The sequence below is a fragment of the Microtus oregoni genome, unplaced genomic scaffold, assembly GCF_018167655.1.
Source record: "Microtus oregoni isolate MIOR12 unplaced genomic scaffold, Mior012 000061F_ref0000440, whole genome shotgun sequence".
Taxonomy (NCBI): domain Eukaryota; kingdom Metazoa; phylum Chordata; class Mammalia; order Rodentia; family Cricetidae; genus Microtus; species Microtus oregoni.
In genome coordinates, this window is record NW_024543871.1 from 2,718,950 (window position 1) to 2,739,112 (window position 20,163).

Genomic DNA, 20,163 nt, shown 5'->3' on the forward strand with positions numbered 1-20,163 from the left:
CGCCATTTTTTTGATGGCAGGATGAGAGCAGGAACAGGAAAGTTTTTAACTCTTATGGTGGTTTTCCCAAGGAAAAAAGTGAATATCCCCTATAGTATATGAAAAGGTCTATAATCTAATGAGCTAGGAAATAGATTATAATAACTTGAAAAGCCAAACACATGACAGTGGAGTTGTGCACATCTTAATTTAATTCAAGGATAGATGCATGACTTCAACAACAACAACAAAAAAAATCTTTCCTTTGAGTCTTAATGTTCCGGCTTCACATTTTCTAAGGACACATTTATTGATTCATTAAAACAATCATAGTTTTGGCCTCTGGCCTCTACCGGTTTCAAAAAACATGAAGTCCTAGATGAGAAGAGAAGTAATAAAGTCAACTTTCAGCAACAAAAGTGAAGCTACTTTTAAAATTAAGAAAACTGAGTTTTGAGTTTGATGCCATAGTGGTCTGCATGGTGAGAACTTTTTTCAAGCAAAGTAAAGACAAACAAGACAATCAGACAAGCAATAATAATCAAAGTATAAACCAAACCAAACCAAAGGGAAAAGAAGAATAACCAAGGGAAATGGGGTATTATACTACAAATTAAATACTTTATATTCATAATAATGAATTCTTTTAATAAACAACAAAATGGATAACCCTGGAAGATGGTATATAACATGAAATGAGCCAGAGAAGACAATAAAATATAGCATACTCTTCACCTGTGAAGTATAAAAATGTTGAACTCTTCATTCTAAACAAAGGGAGTAGAATTGTAGCCTGAGGATGGAAGCTGAGTTGGGAGAATAAGGGTTGTACCAAAGACTCTAAATGCTCATTAATGAAGAATAAAATCTAGTGATTCACACAAGGAACTGGAATTGGAGGTATATCACTGCACTGTATATTGCAAAATTGCTAAAGGGTAGATTTTAAATATTCACATTGCAAAATAAAGACAATCCTTAAGGTGATTGATATTTCAGTTAGTTTGATTATCTCACGACATATACTTTTACTAGAATATCATTTAACCCCATAATTATCAACAGACACAATATTTGTCTGTTGAAGTAAATGGAAATGCTGCAATATTGAAGCTTTAATTAGGAATTAGTTATTGCACATATCTCAAATTTGCGAGAATAGCATGCTAAATTTAGTGATTCCTAGCCTGGTTTTATAATTACTAACATGACTATGTTTGGCGAATCTATTATTTCATTTCTTAGATTTTTATGACTTTATTCTCATTGAAGAGCAAAATTATTTTTAAAATAAAATCTCTCCTGTGTTGAAACTGAAACTGTGTGAATACCTGAAATTATAGCACTTAGGAGACTCAGGCAAGAGGATTGCCATAACAGATGCCAGTTTAGACTAAACAAGGATATTTGGTCTCAAAAGAAAATTAAAAGCAAATATCAAATGCCTCATGTCTTAGGGTTTCTATTACTGTGATAAAACACCATGATCTAAAACTACAAGGTTTATTTTAGCTTAGAGCTCACATAGTCCTTCACTGAGAAAAGTCAGGTCAGGAACCCAAATACACTAGGGACCTGTAGGCAGGAGCTGATGCAGAGGCCATGAAAGGATGCTGCTTACTGGCTTGCTTGTCATGGTTTAGTTTGCCCTCTTATAGAACCCAGAACCAACAACTCAGATGTAGCACTGTCCCAGTGATCTGGGCCTTCCCACATTTAATCATCAATCAAGAAAATGGATGACCAGAGGCAAATCTGATGGGGGCATTTACTCAGTTGAGGTTCCCTCTTCCAAAATGACTCCAATCTGTGTCACCCTGACATAAAATTAGCCAACATCCCATGATACGTTCCTTCAGATATATATGGACTTCATTAAGTTTATTCACAGCCACAATACCATTGCTGCATTAAAAAATCAATAGTTTATTTTAGCATCATGTAGCAAGTGTTCATATTTCCCTGGATGCCACACAAAGCTTTCACTAATTTGATAAAATAATCTGTCTCTGTAACCTTTAACTTTGATCACATGGGAGAATTTCCTGTATATTCAACAAACTTCTGATTTTGAGGTTGGAAATTAGTATGGGCACTGAAAAAAAAAATCTCAGGACCACTGCTTTATCCCAAATATTTCCTGTAACATGTTAGCTAGATCTAGAGATTTGTTTGAAAGTATATTATTGATGGTTACACTTTATTTTGTTTGGTATTTAATCAAATAATATGTCAAGATAAAACTCTTTGATTCAGCAACTTCTATTCCATAGAAGTATTAATTTTTTGAAGTCTCAAGATAACTTTCTGTTTTGTAAAGTCAGAACCTCTCAAGAGATGGGCTTTGAATCTTTGATTTGAAACTGTGTGGATTCTTTAAATAGAAAATGTGTCCCTGAATCCAAATTTTAAGGAAGACCTGAGATCATCTCAGAGCTGGGGATATACATCACCTCTTCTATAAAACCTGGGAAGTAAGAATATATTACTTATATTGTTTAGCTTTCTTTTTCCTGTTTTTTTAGCATTGCATACATATATACAATGAAATATAAACATACCCACTTCCCATCTTCCTAACTAAGAAAAAGATCTTTAAGAGTGCAGTTTTCTGCATTCTCTCTATATAGTTCTATACCATCTGAAACAGTAATCACATGATGGTGTTGGAGGTCCTTCTGTCTACGTGCTGCTTTTATTGGTTAATGAATAGAAACTGTCTTGGCCTGTGATAGAGCAAAAAAAGAGAGCTAGGCAGAGAAAACTAAACTGAATGCTGGGGAAAGGAGGCAGAGTCAGGGAGAAGCCAAGGAGCTGCCACCAGAGACAGACATGCTTGAAGCTTTGCTGGTAGGCCACAACCTCGTGGTGATGCACAGATTAATGGAAATGGGTTAAATTAAGATGTAAGAGTTAGCCAATATGAAGCTAGAGCTAATGGGCCAAGAAGTGATTTAAATAATATAGTTTCTGTGTGGCTCTCCCCCTCCAACACAAGGAGTCGACTTACTATGAGGAAACACGCTCCAAGCATCACAGCCTTCATCTTCACATCAAGGTCTAGTGGGAACTGGATCCCAAAACTGTCCACATCTGTCAGTAACTCCTTCAGAAAACCAGACCAATGCTTGGAAATCCTACCAATCACAATATTTTCGTCGAGAGACGTGATCTGTATTGAAAACAAAAATCAGTGAACCAAAGGAGAAGTTTAAAACGTTCTAGAAAACTAATAATAAACTACTTTCAGGGATAAATATCAGAAATGTGCCATTCAAATCACGCTCCCATGTAACTAAACATTGGAAGGGGTGTTGCATAAAATAGGAATTTTTGGCATTATGTATGAAAAATTCACAAGGTTTCCCCAGTATTTTCACTTATTTCCTAAAAGTAAATTGTATGTCAGCTTGAATTCTGTTAATGTTTCTGAAAATAGAAATAATAATAACTTTGCACATATCTAGATGCTTGCTCATATAGATCTATTTTTACTCCTACCATTATATAAAGTCTTTGTAGGCTGTATTAAATACCCTCACACATGTTCACAGCCTCATACACACATGCTTTGTAAGATCTCTTGTAGTATTCACCTGTAATTTTTTAGAACTGCCCATGTTTGTGATTGACCATGCTTTGGTCATTGTAGGCAAGGCTTCATGTACACATAACTGTATTCTAAGGGAGGAATGAAAACTCCACAGTTACCAAGTGCAGCAGGCAGTATGACAAGAGTGAACACAGAGACCAGCATTCACTGGCACGGAGAGAGGGTTCTAAACATGGAGACCGGGTATGAGGAAGTGGCAATCCTCATTTGCTTTAGACTATCTATGACCGTTCTGTGGAAACATAGGCCTCGTTTGTTTTCAGGTTTTCTGACTTTCAAAGAGAATCAGAGAGTCAAATTTCCTCAGCTTTAAAAGTCCTCCAGGAAGTAAATGTAAAAACATGTTTTCCAATGGACTGACTGAACAAGGCGATCCCAGAGAAGCATGACTGGACAGTAACCACTATACCTGCACTAAGCTTTTTCTTCTAAAAAAAAGATTCACTCATTTTTATTTTATGTACGTGGGTGTTTTGCTTGCATGGAGGTCTATGTAGCATGTGCGTGCAGTGCCTGAAGGCACTTTTCTTTGACCTTGCTTCTTGTCAGGTATTGGTCATAGCAATTTGAGAAGTAGCCAATACAGGAATTGTGGATATTTTTCAGATGACTGCACCTTATTCTTTAACAGCATCAGCAAGGACCTTTCATTGGATCAGAAAATATTTCTCTGACCACATTATTTCTCTTTTGAAATATTTGTACAAAAATCTCCATTTAATCCAACCATAGCTCTTTGCAAAATATGTTCTACTTATAAGGAAATGAAGTCCAATAAACATGATCATATCTGTTACCTCAAAATCAATATTTCCTCCAAAGCTGCACGTGATACATGGGCCAGCAATTTTTAGAACAGCCTGTTTTTTCTCATTTTGAACTGTAAATGTTGGCAGACAAGGGTGCCAGGTCTGAATAACATAACCTATTGGCACACCTGGAGGAGCTTGGACTTCTATCTAAAAGGAAAAAGAACATTGATAAATATGTTTGTGATCATATTGTCTATTTGTGCCTTCATTTACTAAGAACGGCCCACAGGATTCCAATCTGCAACACCTGTTAATTAGATCACTGCTATTTCTTTTCTTAATTCATGGAGGAAGTAACTGCCCCAAAGAAAGATGAATTAAGTTGCATCAGATTCCTCAGCTAATACATAGAAGGAACAAATTGAATGCTTGACAGTTTGCATGTTTCATTTATAAAACTGAAAATTATATATATATAAATGAAAACTTTTATAAAAAAACTGTCAAAATCATTAACAAACTCTTTTTTCTTAAACTTGTTTATTAACAGTGGCTTATCTATATGGACAGAGCTCTGATCATTGGTGAATTTTCAACTGTGAGTCCTTCCTGATGTTGTTTAAGGAAAGGACGCTGAGCACTAGACTCATGGCCCTGCTATTTGTTTACTAAGAGGACATCACAATCCATGACCAAGCTTCATGAGCATGTTCTACTGGTTATATAGTACTTTCCTCAGATCCTTTCTCCAAACATACTGCTATGCGTGTAAGATTATACCTTGTCTAAATAGCATGGACAACACATTCATTATACACAAACTTATTCTCTCAGAGTACAGTAAGTACTGTGTTAAACCTCAAATAACTTTTTCCTGTGTTCTTTGTTTGAGCCACACTATAAGAATATCATCAGCAGAATCACTGGGATATGCAGGCAGAACTGGTCATGGGCTAGTGAAATCCAGGCAAGAGCTACCTTCCCTGAAAAGTCTGTATGCCCTGGTATCTGTTCGAAAAGGCGCCTTTGCAATGATTAGATCACCAAGTAATATGAACCAGACAGCAGGACTTTAGCTGAGGAAGTTTCCATCTGGAGAATGTTTACTACAGAGGACATAACTTGCTGTGTTTATTAAAAGAGAAGAAATGAAAAATACAGGAAATGATATTTTTTTCTGTTTGTCCCTCAGTTTAGTATTCAAATCATCAGACAAATCACAAGATGAATACATGTATCCTTATCCCAGCTCTTCTGTCAATGCACTCTATTTCTGGAAAACTGTTCCAAGACATCCTCAGACATGGAGCCCCATTAGTTTGATCCATACCAGTCATGATCATTTCTGAGAAGAGATGTAACCAAAATGTCCTCCCTTGAACATCAGAAAGTGCTGTTTGAGATATCACTCTGCCACTAAGGGGAGATTAGCCAAGGGCATAGGCTTAGTTTTTCAGCTTCCTTCCTACCGTTGAAGAAAGACCAAATATTGCTCATGGGTCACTTTTAAAAATATTAAAAAACATGGCAAAAATTCTTGCTAAACTATGTTGCAAACTGTGTTGGTAAGTGTTCACAGACCTTCTGGAGGCAGCAGGGGCAGAAACAAGAGCTACATCTTAGTGGTCGATTCAAAAGTATGACTTCGTGACCTGAGTTATCAAGAATCCTCATGGAGAAACTCCTGTAGTCCCCACAGCAATTGCGTGTGAAGAAATTAGACTCCTCCACTGCGTAGTAAACCTTCTGCCCAAGTTGGTTCTGAATTTTGTATTTGTTAGCTGTTTCAAAATCTAAAATGGCTTAAAGAGATAAAGCATGTAAACATAATCAATGGTGCATTAAAATCCTCAACCTATCCTAAGATCATATGATATCTAGATATTCTGGGTCTAGATGATATTCTAGATACCACAAAAAGAGAAAAAGGAAGAAGGTATATATAGACAATTCAGTCTGAAGGAAGGAAAGGCAGAAGAAAAGGAAGAGAGGCCAGCAAACTAAGAAGAAATCAAATAGCTGTGGGAGACACGGAAAACAAAGCAGTCATTTTTGATACCGCTATGGTTTAATTCATGAAGGAGACTGCTGCACAGGGCAGGCCCAGTGATGATAGGTGTGTGTATAAACATCCACTTCTCAAGCATAGTGTTCATGTATTATGGATAAACTAAAGAACGGCTGATGTTTTTAAAATCATATGAATCAATAAAGCAAATCAGTTGGTTTGAGACTTTTTCATAAACCATATTTTTTTTTGCATTCTCATTGAGCAATGGGGAGACTTCCTCTTCATGCACACAGGTAAAATGAGAGCAATTGAAAGTGGAACGGTGAAGAGCAACACTGCACTGAGCCAGGGTCCCCTTGAGGAGGGTAGGGAAATACTGGACAAGAGGTGAGTGTGAGAAAGGTGCATGGCACCTCAGCTCAGATTTCAACTGTCCTATCGCGGTGCCGTGTTGTGGGACCACAAAGCCATAGGTGTCCCAAATGAACTCTGCCTTACTGGTGTTCCTTTCAATGCTGAAAACAGACAGGTGCCAAATGCAGATTCTCAAGTATCATCTAACCAAAGTCTAGCTATGGGGGTCTTCTCTTATTTAGAGACAGAAAGAGTAGTTAATAATCAAATTTGCCCATAGAAAAATGTCCTTTAGAAGCCCTAGCACTATGGACTCATTTTAGAGGCTTTGATGAGACTTGAAGATGCCTTGAATTCGGTCTCTTAAAAACTGCCATGGTAACAATACCTGCCACAAATATTTTTGCGAAGATTTAGAAAATTGAAAATTATTTTATTTTTACTGAGAGAACATCTATTATTCAAATAGCAGTTCAATTGTGTAGCTTTAACTATACTCATTTTATCCAACTTCTAGTTTTCTGCCAGCTCATTGGAAAATTAAATCCAACAAAATGAGTCTATACAGGGCTACAATCAGTTTAGTGGTAGCATAATTGCTTACGATGCACAAGACCCTAGATTTGAGTCCTAAGAGTGCAAAAGAAAAAAAAAATGATGGAACTCTATCCTTAGCGTCTGTTTACTTTTCAATAACATGAAAGTACAATTGCTGGTTATAAACTCAGATGTTGAAAGTGAACAGAGAATTTGTTATCTTTTATATTGTTTGTAATAGTAAAAATGACTCCATTTGAGAGAATAAGTAAAAATTTGAAGATGTGGGTTTTTCTTCTTAATCACAAACTGAAGAGCTAGTGAATGTGGATTAATAATACAGTGACTGTAATTGCTGAGCAAATAATTTGAAACTTACATATCTAAAACTTAGAAATGTAAGGCTACATAGTCTATAAAATCTGACTTTGAGGCTTAAAATTCTCAAAATATGTACTGTGGAATTTGAATATTTGCAAATATTCAAAGTACAAAACATTATAAAAAAGATAGTGTTTGTTTTCAAAGAAAAACTTGGTTTAGAAAAACTTAAGCCCAAAATATTATAATATGTAACAAAATACATAAAAGGCTATTTAAATGAAATAAGGAAAACTATGTATTTAAAGTCCAGAAGTGCGCCATACAATGCATGGCCCGATTTTCCAATGAAAAGTAACTTTGTAGACAGGTGACCATGAATTTAAAAGGTGTATTCTAAATGTCAGCTGTTACCCTGTTCTGGTAGATACACGACACGGTAGCTGACACATCTCTCTACAATCTCCATCCACTTGGAAATTATCATAATTATCTAGTAGCTTCTTCAGTTCTTTTTTTTGCACCTGGAGACATTGGACCTGTGGAGATATCTGTAGGCACCTGGCCATGCTCTGCACAGCGTCTCTAAGACAACAGGGCCCTGGGCTGAACTAGGAAGTGCTGAGGAGCCCTATAACACGTAGATGTCATGGTCCTGCATGGCATTAACAGTGATTTTACAGAACACCGCCACCCTAATTCCAAAGATCTTTCACTGTATGACCCGCACCATTGCCCAAGGTACTGTGCAAGCCTCACACTGGTTACAATCTGGTAGAGAGCAGCTGAGAAACCAAATAGGGTGGTAAAACATGGGGCAATTTTTAGATATGAGAGCAAAGGTAAGTTTTCGGTGTTCTTTTTCAAATTAGTACCTGTATCATGAGGGAAGTTGGCCATCATAATATTTACCAAGAGATCCCTAATTTATAGAAATGAAAATTTCTAGATACCACTGCTTGTTTGAAGACTATGAGGAAAGACATTGTAAGCAACCGAGTTCTCCATCCTGCGGCCTCCAGAATGCTGTATTTGTGGTCTTCAGTGTGCCCTTACTTTCATTGTCTTTCTAGAAATATGAAGAAGAGAACAGAATACACACCTTCCACAAACTCAAACTGCTGGTGAATCAGAATGTGATCTATCTGTCACAGTGAAAAGAAAATGGAGAATTTCAGATGCTTTAGCTAACCAACTTTGGATTCATATTTTTAGTATTTATAACCAGCTGCCAACAATTATCAGTATCAAATTCTCATAATTGTTTATTTTTTGATAAAACTATATTTAAAAACTTTTTCCATTAAAACATATCTACTGAATTAATTTATTATTAATGTGTGGAAATTAGTTCAGTTTGGCTTAACCTGACATATCTATAAAAATTAGAAAGTCCTCCCTAGATGATTTTTGTGAAATATGAAAACATTTTATATATGTTTATATACATCTTCTATACATGTTTATTTACATGACTTCTATACATCTTATGATCTGTGGCCTTTTTGTTGTAGTGGTTTTTCAGGTTTTGAGCAGGGTTTCCTTATGTAGCCCATGATGGCACTGCACTTACGATCTCTCTGACTTGGCTGGATTCAGGGCATGGGTCACCATGACCTGCATGATGCTGTCTCTTTAAAAAATGTTTCAAAGTATTTTTTTTCAAAATATAAACAAGTACATATTCAGAAGACAGTTCCTTTGCTGAACTCCAGATGCTCTCTTGTACAAACACTGAACTGTAGACTCTAATTAAAGCTATCTGACTTACAAAACAAAGCAAGTGTCAACTTAACATTGCTATGTTAAACTATATGCAGTACCCCCAAACCCAGATTTTTTTTCTCTTATGGTTGATGTTTGAAACATTGCATGTGTCTAATATTAAAAGTGGTCTGAGTAAAAATTGTAATTTTATTAATTACAAAAAATAGTAGAACACTCGGCACACAGAATATAAATTCATTTTTTTCAGTACCACTTACTGAATCTGACCTCTATGATTTACTAAGCTATTTAACACACCAAGACATTTATACAGTATTGTGATTGCAGAGTACAAAATACAGAATCAAGGCATGAGGTTTCAGAAGGCAGGTCTGCTTTCATAGGCTTATAATGCTGAGCCGCTGAGGTAACTGGAAGGTTTCCACCCATGTAAATGGCTGTAATTATAGTACTTCCGCATCACAACGGCTCTGTAAAGAAAAAAGAGTTAAGCCTTATAGCCTGTGTATAAGCATGACCCTTCTCCACGGCCATGCCAGATCTTGTCAATTATCTTCTTGAAAATGGCCCCAGGTGAGGTAGAATCTCAAAAATGTTTTTAAGCTATATTTTACAGCTAAGGATAGTGAACACTTTTAGTGATGTTTACTAACCACATGTATTTCTTCCTTTTGAGAACTTTCTGTTCAATTCTATAGTTTCACGTTTTTTGGTTGGGTGCTTTGTTTTCTTGACATTTAGGTTTTTTGAGTTCTTACTATACTCCATACACTAATTGTCTGTCAAATGTATAGGTAACAAAGATTCTTTTCTGTTCTCTGAGCTGCCTCTGCACTCATTAACATTTTGTTTGTGATAAGAAGATTTAGTTTCATGGGAAACCATTGGTTGATTTCTGATCTTATGTCCTGTGCAACTGGATGGAGTTTTATTTAGAAAACCCTCACCATGACTATGTGTAGACGTGAACTCGTTAGAAGTCCTATGCAGAAAGCGCTAGCCATGCCTACATGTAAAAGTGCACTCATTACTTCCTTTCTAGCACTTTCAGACCATCAGATCTTATGATCCTTGGTCCACACTCTTGGCAGGATTTTAATGAATGTAGACACAATGAAAATCGATCTGGAAGTTTTGCAAAAGACTGAAAATAAAACTTCCATATGTCCCGTGCATGTCACTTCTGGACATATACTCAAAGGACTCTACATTTTATTGCAGGGATGTCTGCACACATATGGTCACTGCTGTGCTTTTCAAAATGGCTAAGAAATGGAATCATCCGAGATGTGCAATAACTGATGCCTGGAAAAGGAAAATGCAGGACAGGCACACGATGGAATTTTATCCATCTGCAAAGAAATGTGAAACAATAAAATTTGAAAGTGAATTGATGGAACTGGAAAATATCAAAGTGAGTGAGGTAATCTCTAATCTGGAAAATCAAACACCATATGTTCTCTCTCAATTGTGAATAGGTTTGGATCTTTATGGATGTGTTTATTTAAATTATACTGTCTGTAGAAACCCCAAAGGGGGGAGAAGAGGGGCATGGAAGAGCTGTGGGTGACGAAGAGGCCTTACAGAAACTGAGGAAGGTAGCAAATGTGCGATATAAAAACTGAAGAAATACTGAAAGTGGCAAATTTTGAACAAAGGCCAGGGGTTGAGGAGAACAGGAGGTACAGAGAGAGGGGTAACAGAAACTAAAGATGTATGAAACAAATCAAAACTTACTAATTTATAAGCTTTGTAATTTTTTTCTTTTTTAATTGATTTTATTGAGCTATATATTTTTCTTTGCTCCCCTTCCTTCCTTTTCCCTTACCTTCTACCCTCTCCCATAGCCCCATGCTATTTACTCAGGAGATCTTGTCTTGTACTTCCCATGCAGATTAGATCCATGTAGGTTCATAATTTTTAACTGTCAAAATGGATATACCATGCATGGTCAATAATGCTTATCCCAGAAGCCATGGGTGATAATGCTTATCTCAGAAGCCATGGGTTATAAAACTAAAATTCAAGGGCCAAGTGTGGAACATCTTCTCAGGAATTATTGACCAAGAATGTCCCAGAGGCTCCCCAAACTCTACAGGTTATGACCATTGCTTCCTGCACACTTTGATTCCAGAACTCAAGGAAATCATACTTCAACTGAGCTGTCAGCTTCCTTCTTGCTGCTAGATTTAATATAGTTTGTAATCTTCAGACTTTATATTCTCTAACACCATCTTGTCAAGCAAGGTATTCCTGCTACTAAAATAGAGGCACAGCTCTTCTGGAGGTAAACTACTGATTTCCTATAGGATCTGAAGTCTGACAAGAGGAAATTCATGTCTTGAACCAGGGACCAGGTTCAAAATCCCATGGTTGGGGAGGTCACAGGCACCAGCAATGAACTTATTATTTATATTTTGCTAAAATGGACATATCATCAAATTTCCTTCAAAGTATTTATATTTATCAACAGACCAGTGCTGTCCTCAGTCTTGATACTTCTCTCTGCCATGAATAGTGAATTAATGCAGAGACCCACCGCTGGCTAAGGTGCTGAGAATAAGTGACTGATGATATGAAACAGCCATGTCTCCATTTCACCGACCCCAAGTCTCAGAGAGCATCACAGAAGATAGGGAAGAGAGGAGGAGCCACACGATGAGAAGAGACCTAGGAACTCACAGCAGCTGTGTTTCCCTGGATAGGGTCTACACAATACTGAGCTGGTAAACATTTAGTCAGAGAAAATAACATGGCTCATGGGTCTCAACACTCCTCTGAGAACTACTTTTGGTCTCAGGCTCTCAGATTGCTGGCAGTGAGGAAGTCATTGTCTTTAGTAATTTAGCCACTAGTACCTTACCCATGCAACTGTTGATAGTACAATTATAAAGCCCAGGGGTAGGTCTGTTAAAACTCAGTGGTTTTCAAACAAACAGTCAAACACACACACACACACACACACACACACTAAATAAATAAATAAAAGGACAGGAAAGTTGGATGAGGATTTGGCTTGAAAATAGTTGTCAGTGTAGGAGTGAGACAAAAGAAGGTAGGTGGATTAATGTGACCAGAATTTTATTGTAGACATGTATGAAATTTTCTAATATCAGCTAATGAGGAATATACTGTATAGTGTATTATAAAAAACTAGAAATGTGCTAAATATTTACTAGTATTTGACTATTATCATAAATCACTTCCAAGGTAATAGAAAATATGGATATTAGCCTTCATCAGGCAATGAAAGGAGACAGAGACAGAGTCCCACATTGGAGCACCAGACTGAAACCCCAAGGTCCAAATCAGGAGCAGAAGGAGAGAGAGCACGAGCAAGGAACTCAGGACCACGAGGGGTGCACACACACACTGAGACAATGGGGATGTTCTATGAGGAACTCACCAAGGCCAGCTGGACTGGGTCTGAAAAAGCATGGGATAAAACCGGACTCGCTGAACATAGCGGACAATGAGGACTACTAAGAACTCAAGAACAATGGCAATGGGTTTTGATCCTACTGCACATACTAGCTGTGTGGGAGCCTAGGCTGTTTGGATGTTCACCTTACTAGACCTGGAAGGAGGTGGGAGGTCGTTGGACTCCCCACAGGGCAGGGAACCCTGACTGCTCTTAGGGCTGATGAGAGAGGGGGAGTTGATTGGGAGAGGGGGAGGGAAATTGGGAGGCGGTGACAGGGAGGAGACAGAAATCTTTAATAAATAAATAAATTTAAAAAAAACCAAAACAAACAAACAAAAAAAATAGATAAATCACTTCCAAGGTAATAGAAAATGCAACTTCCTAAGACATTCACATTTTACTTCAGAAAGAAAATAAATCCATAAAAATCAGTGACTCATTTTAGAATAGATGGTCATGTTTTATGGGTCATGTCATAACCTCTACATGATTTTTCAATCTGAGGTAGATGAATTAGGAGGAATTCAAAACAGTGGATCCTAAGCCAGACTATAGCATCGAGTGACACCGTTTGTCAAAAAAAAAAAAATCTGTTTACTGACTCTAATTTTTATGAACCACAGTGATTGCCTACCCATAACTAAACTAAAAGCATGGTCTTGTTTATGAAGATTTATCTTTTTGAACTTACGTGAATTAAATATTCCAATCCAGGTGGCACTTCAGAAGAGATGGCGCTGGAATCCATGGGGTCACAGCAGGTCCACCTAGTTGGTGAGATTCTGGCTGACTTTGGGTAATAAAGAAGGCTGGGCCTTCATCAGCATAGATGGGTGGTGGGACTGGACAGCCAGCCTGAGGTCCTGAGTAACCAGGATGTCCACTACTTCCCGAAACAGGAATAAACCAAATAGTTGTTACTGCACAGAAAAATGGAATAACAAATCCTTTTGGAAATTACCTTAACTAGCTCTAAGATACATTTCAACTCTAGTATCTATGAACTTTAAAGTGTCATTATTATTTTTTATAGCTACTTCAACAAAGTCCATGGGATAGCACATCTTCACCTATTTTTGAGAGTTCTGACTGTGATGAATCAACAGACAACCTTTCCTTTGGTAGCAATTTCCCCAAAACTGACACATTCCTCTCTGGAGGAAAAAGGGGAACTCTTAATTCTCAGCAGGTAAACAAATCTCACTGATCAAAGAAAGCCGAAATGTACAACAGCAAGGCCCCTCCTCAAGAGTATAGGATCAGTTACCAAAGCCTCAGTAGAGAGACCTCCCTGCCTTTTGAGTTGCCTGCAAGCTGTGCTGAGAGCTGCAGGAATGAACCATGTGTGAGTTGTCAATCAACAAGGATGGGCTGGGCTTTGCCATACTGCAGTTGCCTAAGAGATGTCCAAGCTCCTATTTGTAACTTTTCACCTACTCTCAGATCCTCAGCTTGGACTTCAGTGAAGTTGTTACTTTGATATGTTAATGGTACCCTCTCTTAAGGGAGAAGACATCTGTTCAGGCCTCCATGGAAAACGTTAACACAACACCCTTGCCATTCAGCCTTGAATGTTAAATATGTGAGACAAAAATCACGAATGATTAGAGTTATTTATATGAAGATTTGGCATGAGTTCATGGGAAAAGATATTAGTGATAAAACCAAAGCAAAGGATGTAAATTACTATTTCTAGGACCAAAGCATCTTGCGAAAACAAATAATTTGGAAACCTGAACAAAAACTTCTCCTGTATGTATAGAACAGGGGAAGGTTTTCTACTGGAGTGAAAGTTAAAATAAATAAAAGTTAAGTAAAAATAATAAGAAAGGAGGCTCTGCCAGTGCAAGAAATCCAATTAGGTCAAATCAAACCAAATCAAAATGCCCATCATGTTATTAAGTAAGACGCTCTCGGGCAGCCCAGTGCATGGTGGGGAGACAGGACAGCAGGGAGCTCATGCAGATGTGAAAAACACATGTTTCTCCTCTGGGAGCCCACTTAAATACCCTGTGGGAGTATGATGGGGGAGGAGGTCAGGACCTGGCATGCTAGGATTTGGAGTCCAGACCAATGCAACTCCCAGGCCAGGAGGCTGGGGTGGATGCCAGGGGCTGGGGACTATGCTCCCAACTTAACAGTGATATTTGTCAAGGTCTGGAGTTATTTGTCTATTTTTCACAACTTATGAGTTAGGCTGGCACTGAAATGTGGTAGGTAAAAGCCAGGAATGCCACCACCATCCCCACATGCCCAGAGTGACTTACTTGAAAATAAAGAATTCTCTATTCCAAATATTATTGTTCTATATGCAGTAATATGTATGACTGCAATTAAGTTTCACAGGCTTATTTTTATAGTTTATGGAAGAGCAGTTTCTAGGCTCCATAATATAATAGCACTGATAGCTATGGGGAACCTAATCCTTAGAATAGGCAACACATTTAAAAGAAATCCACACATCATTAAAAGTAGGATTGAGCAAAAAGAAAATATATAAATGTCTCATAAACATAGCTTTTATTGTCAATTCCTTCTAAATAAATGAACATTCACAGGTGATCTATCATGTGATTGTATCTGTTGTACAATAAAGAGAAACAATTATCAAGAAGATAATTTGCACTTAAGCAACTTACAATTAACTTTCAGGAGAAAGAAAATGTTTCTAAAATAAAGTTTTCAGACACAAAGCAGCCACTTCAGATAGATATAGCTTAAATGGAGATGGAAATGCCAGGAAGGAAGAAGCTTTATGAGATGCTGGAGGGAGAAACAGTGGAGAAGGAAAGGGAAGGAAAAGTGAAAGAGCTGATTTAGGATGGGACTCTGGCAGGTCTACCAAGAGAGACATCCAAAGAAGAATAGAAAGCTCTGATCGTAACACAACAGCACACAAGTTACCTCCAGAAGTCCTTTGTAAGGAGTTTTCACTTACAAAGTTTGCTTGAGAGACAATGAAAGACTATGGGGAGAAGAATGAGTTCATGACACCATTTATATCTTAAAAATGTTGAGCATTCAAATTCCCACTGTGAAAAACAAATTAAAATGACAACCTTTTTAAAAATTAACAGATATACATGAGAAGGATGAAAAGGGACAAGCTAGCAATTTGCTCCTATAGGGAGGAGAGGAGAACAAAACAAAACAACAAAGGAAAACTGTTGCTTGGTGTAGGAGGTTATTCTGTCTATGTTTTGCTTTCATTGGTTGAATAAAGAAACTGCCTTGGCCTTTTGATAGGGCAGCTCTTAGGTAGGTAGAGTAGACAGAACTGAATGCTGGGGAGAAGGGCAGACAGAGATCTGCCATGAAGCTGCCAGGTCAGACATGCTGAATCTCTCCTAGTAAGCCATGACCACGTGGTGACATACATATTATTAAAAATGGGTTGAATCAAGATGTGAAAGTTAGCGAATAAGAGGCTAGAACTTATGGGCCAGGCAGTGTTTAAACGAATACAGTTTCTGTGTGATTATTTTGGGGGTTAAGCTAGTGGGAGGCCGGGATGAAAAGCAGGCCCTCTCTCCCTCAATAGTCGCCCTTTCTAATTGGTCTTAATAATAAAAACCCAGAGTCAGGTATCAGGGTAAATGTAAAAAGAACAGAGAAATATAGGAGTCAGTTTTACCTCTATGAAATCCTCAAACCAAGGGAACAAGGTCCTATATCTACAAGTCCTCAGACTGAATGCCTTGAGGTCATGTCTCCTGCCACTTTATAGTCCTTTCTCTACCCAGCCAGATCACGTTCTGTCTTAGAGAGCAGCAGAAACAGAGATAAATTTTAGATAGGCCATCCTCAGACATTTCAGAGATCTACAGAACATGGTGTAGTGATATTTCATTTGTATTTTAATAAATCAAACTTGCTTGAAGATCAGAGAACAAAACAGCCCCATTGATCAGACTTACACACCAGACAGTGGTAACACACACCTTTAATCCCAGTAGCCATGCTAATTTGCCATAAAAACTCAGCAGTAGTGGTGCATTCCTTTAATCCCAGGCCTCGAGAGGAATATAAAAGGAGCTCTTAGACACAGTCTCATTCTAAGATTCCTGGAGGCAGGATTGCCACTTCAGACTGAGGTAGAGGTAAGAGCCAGTGGCTGGCTGTTTTGCTTTTCTGACTTTCAGATTGAACTCCAATATTTTTCTCTCGGTTTTTATTAATCATGCTACAATGTGGCATTTAAGATGTTTTAATAACATAGGTTCTTTTTTCATGACAGTGAGACATGTCTGCTCCTGGCAGTACCAATCTACTTCAGAGAGGAAGATGGGCATTACAGATACTCCAAATGGAATTTATGTTCTTTGTGGCAAAAGTAAGCCACTGGGCAAGAAAGTGTTCTTGCCTCAACTGTTGACAGTATGCTGTCCATATTGAACAAGCAGGACACAAAAGGGAGTGAGGGCTAAACCTTGCCAAGATAAAGAGGAACAGTCCTTCAAATATTCTGCTTCATAGAAAAGTTTGTTGAATATTCTAGGCCTTTAGACTGAAGTTGAATGCCCCAATTGCAAAAGAACCTTGAATGACTGTCCAGGCAGCCAGTTGATTCTGTCATTTCTCACATTTTGGTAGTTGATTGTTTGCCCTTCCTGATTACTCAGTCAATATTATTTCCTTCTCAGGTCTCTGAGGCAGATAAAGACTAGATAGTTACAGTTTTCTTTGTTCACCAGACTCAGAAAAGAGACTCACTAAAGAGGTGTGATGTGCGTAAAGATGAGAGACATTGAGATAAAGGTTTGATAATGCAAGCTCGTATAGAAATTTAATTAGGTACAATTCCCTGAACTCACCAAGACATGACCGATAATGAAGTATTTTCTCTGAATTTTTCAAATGCAAAAACTAGACATTGCTGATGTATTTATTGCCTGTATATATTTTATACAGTTATTGTGCTTGTTGTATATAGGTTTTCTTGTATAAGTTATAACTTTTTTATTTTAGACAAAAAGGGGGAATTGTTGTGATATTTTGTTTCTGCTTTAACAAATATAGCTTGCCTGAAGATCAAAGTGTGGAACTAGAAGTTAGTCATACAGGTCAGGCAGTGGTGGCACACACATTCAATCCCAGTTCTCAGAAGACAGAGAAAGATGGATCTATATGTGTAGGGATAAGTCCCGCCCCTTAAGGGGCGTGTTCGCCTCGGGCTAATGTCTGCCTATAAATTTGGCAAGCAAGCTCCGAGCTCTTGCTTCTGCTTTCCTGGTCTCCACCGGAACGGTGGTTCTGTAAGTCTATTTCTACATTAAAGCTATATATATATTTTTACACTCTGTCTGCATTCGTTTACGCCACTACATTTTGGCGTCCAACGTCGGGCTATTTTGCCCCTGACTCAAGCGGGTAGCCCACTAGCTAACACAGCACCCTCCCGGGTGCTGTTTTTCAGTTCGTGACTCCGGCCCCAGTGCTGAGTCCGAGACACACTCGGCGACACAGGCCCATTCTGCCTGCCTTGGCTAAGTTTTGCAGCAGAACCCCACTGCCTGAATTAGCAGAAGCTCAAGTACTTGCGGTTTTGCAACAAAAGCTGCCACAGCGTCAGATTTGGTCTGTTACAAAGTGACTTGGCCAGTTGTGGTGGCCCACGCCGGTAGGATTTGCTGAAGGAGGCAGAGGCAGGAGGATCACAAGTTTGAGGCCGGCCAGGCAGTGGTAGAGCACGCCTTTAATCCCAGCACTTGGGAAGCAGAGGCAGGCAGATCTCTGTGAGTTTGAGGCCTGCCAGGCCTTGGTAGTGCACGCCTTCAATCCCAGCACTTGGGAGGCAGACACAGGCCGATCTCTGTGAGTTCAAGGCCAGCCTGGTCTACAAGAGCTAGTTCTAGGACAGGCTCCAAAAACACAGAGACCACCACAGGCAGGAACCGATCATTGCAGGTAAAAAAAATTTCTTTTATAAATAAAATGTCTGAACACATTACTGTTCAAGAATTTAATGATTTTTTTAATTGTACCATGTGGGAGATTTTACAAGAGGTGTCTATCACCCCACATATATGGATCCTTCTGGCATTCGTAGTTTTCATTGGCACCAAATGGTTTGATAATAGAAATATGATAAAGTCTTTACGAGACGAATCCAGGATTCTTAAGGTAGAGATTGAACGCTTAAAAACAATTGAGAATGATAACAATCTTCTCAAGAATCAGTTTGAAGTTCTCCAGGCTGATAACAATCTTCTCAAGAATCAGGTTGAAGTTCTCCAGACTGTTAACAATCTTTTCGAGAATCAGTTTGAAGTTCTCCAGGCTGATAACAATCTTCTCAAGAATCAGGTTGAAGTTCTTCAGGCTGATGTTAAGGAGAAATTCATTACTATAGAAGAGGGAACAGCTGATCTGGACCATAAGATTCAGTCCCTTTCTGTAGGAAATGAAACATTAACTGAGAGAATCAAAACTGCTGAATGTGACAATCGGATTTTGTCTAAAGCTTATGACAGATTGACGGAAAGATTGTCAATACAAGAAGGCACGGTTTATGCCATAAAAATTATGTCCAAAGATGAGATGTTATCTCTAACGGACAAACTTCATACTTTAGAATCCTCAATGAAGGCTTTGGAACATAATTCTGGACAGGAGATTCAGACATTGCAGAAGGCAATGGTGAATAGAATTGAAAAGATTGAGGAATTTCTAAATTCTGATGAGGAAGAGCAAAGGGTAGAAAGGCAAATTTTATCTACATCTGTGGGTAAGTCTCTCCGGGACAATTTCCACAAAGCTCTACCTACAGCTCTACCTGCCTTTCCAGTAATAACAACAGAGAAGGTGATTGGTTCCAAAAACCCTAGGGTCATCAAGGAGGATACATGGGAGCCTGTGCGTATGAATGATCTCAAGGAAATAAAACAGGCTGTCATGACTTTTGGGATGCAAGACTCTTTTGTTAAAGAGATGCTAAGATCTTGGGCTACGACAAGCAGAGCAACGCCCTCAGACTGGCTCCAGCTGAGCTCTGCGGTACTCAAGAGTGGACCGCAATTGAAATGGAAATGCTTATTCAGGCAAGAGGCTAGACTCTTAGAACAGCAGGAAAAAGCGAAGGGAATTGACATTTCCCTAGATCAAATTCTAGGTGAAGGGCTCTTTTCCGATCCTCAGGAACAAGCTAATTTGGATGAAAACACACTCTCCATGTGTACTACAGCAGCCTTAAGGGCTTGGGACAGGGTACAAGACCCAGGACAGAGAATGGAATCATTCGTCAGAGTTAAACAGGGTCAGAGAGAACCCTTTAGTGACTTTTTACAAAGATTAACTAAGGCTGTACAAATAGGAATATCTGACCCAGAAGCAAGACGTATAATGATTGAGTCTTTGGCTTATGAAAATGCAAATGTGGAATGCAAAAGGATTTTGGGTCCTTTAAAGCTCAGATCAGCGCCGTTGGAAGAATGGGTCTTGCATA

General features: G+C 38.4%; 1 pseudogene; it reads right to left on the bottom strand.

Annotated features, from left to right (window-relative positions):
• Window positions 1–306: 306 nt before the first annotated feature.
• Window positions 307–20,163, bottom strand: part of LOC121439433 — a 37,960-nt pseudogene continuing 18,103 nt past the window's right edge.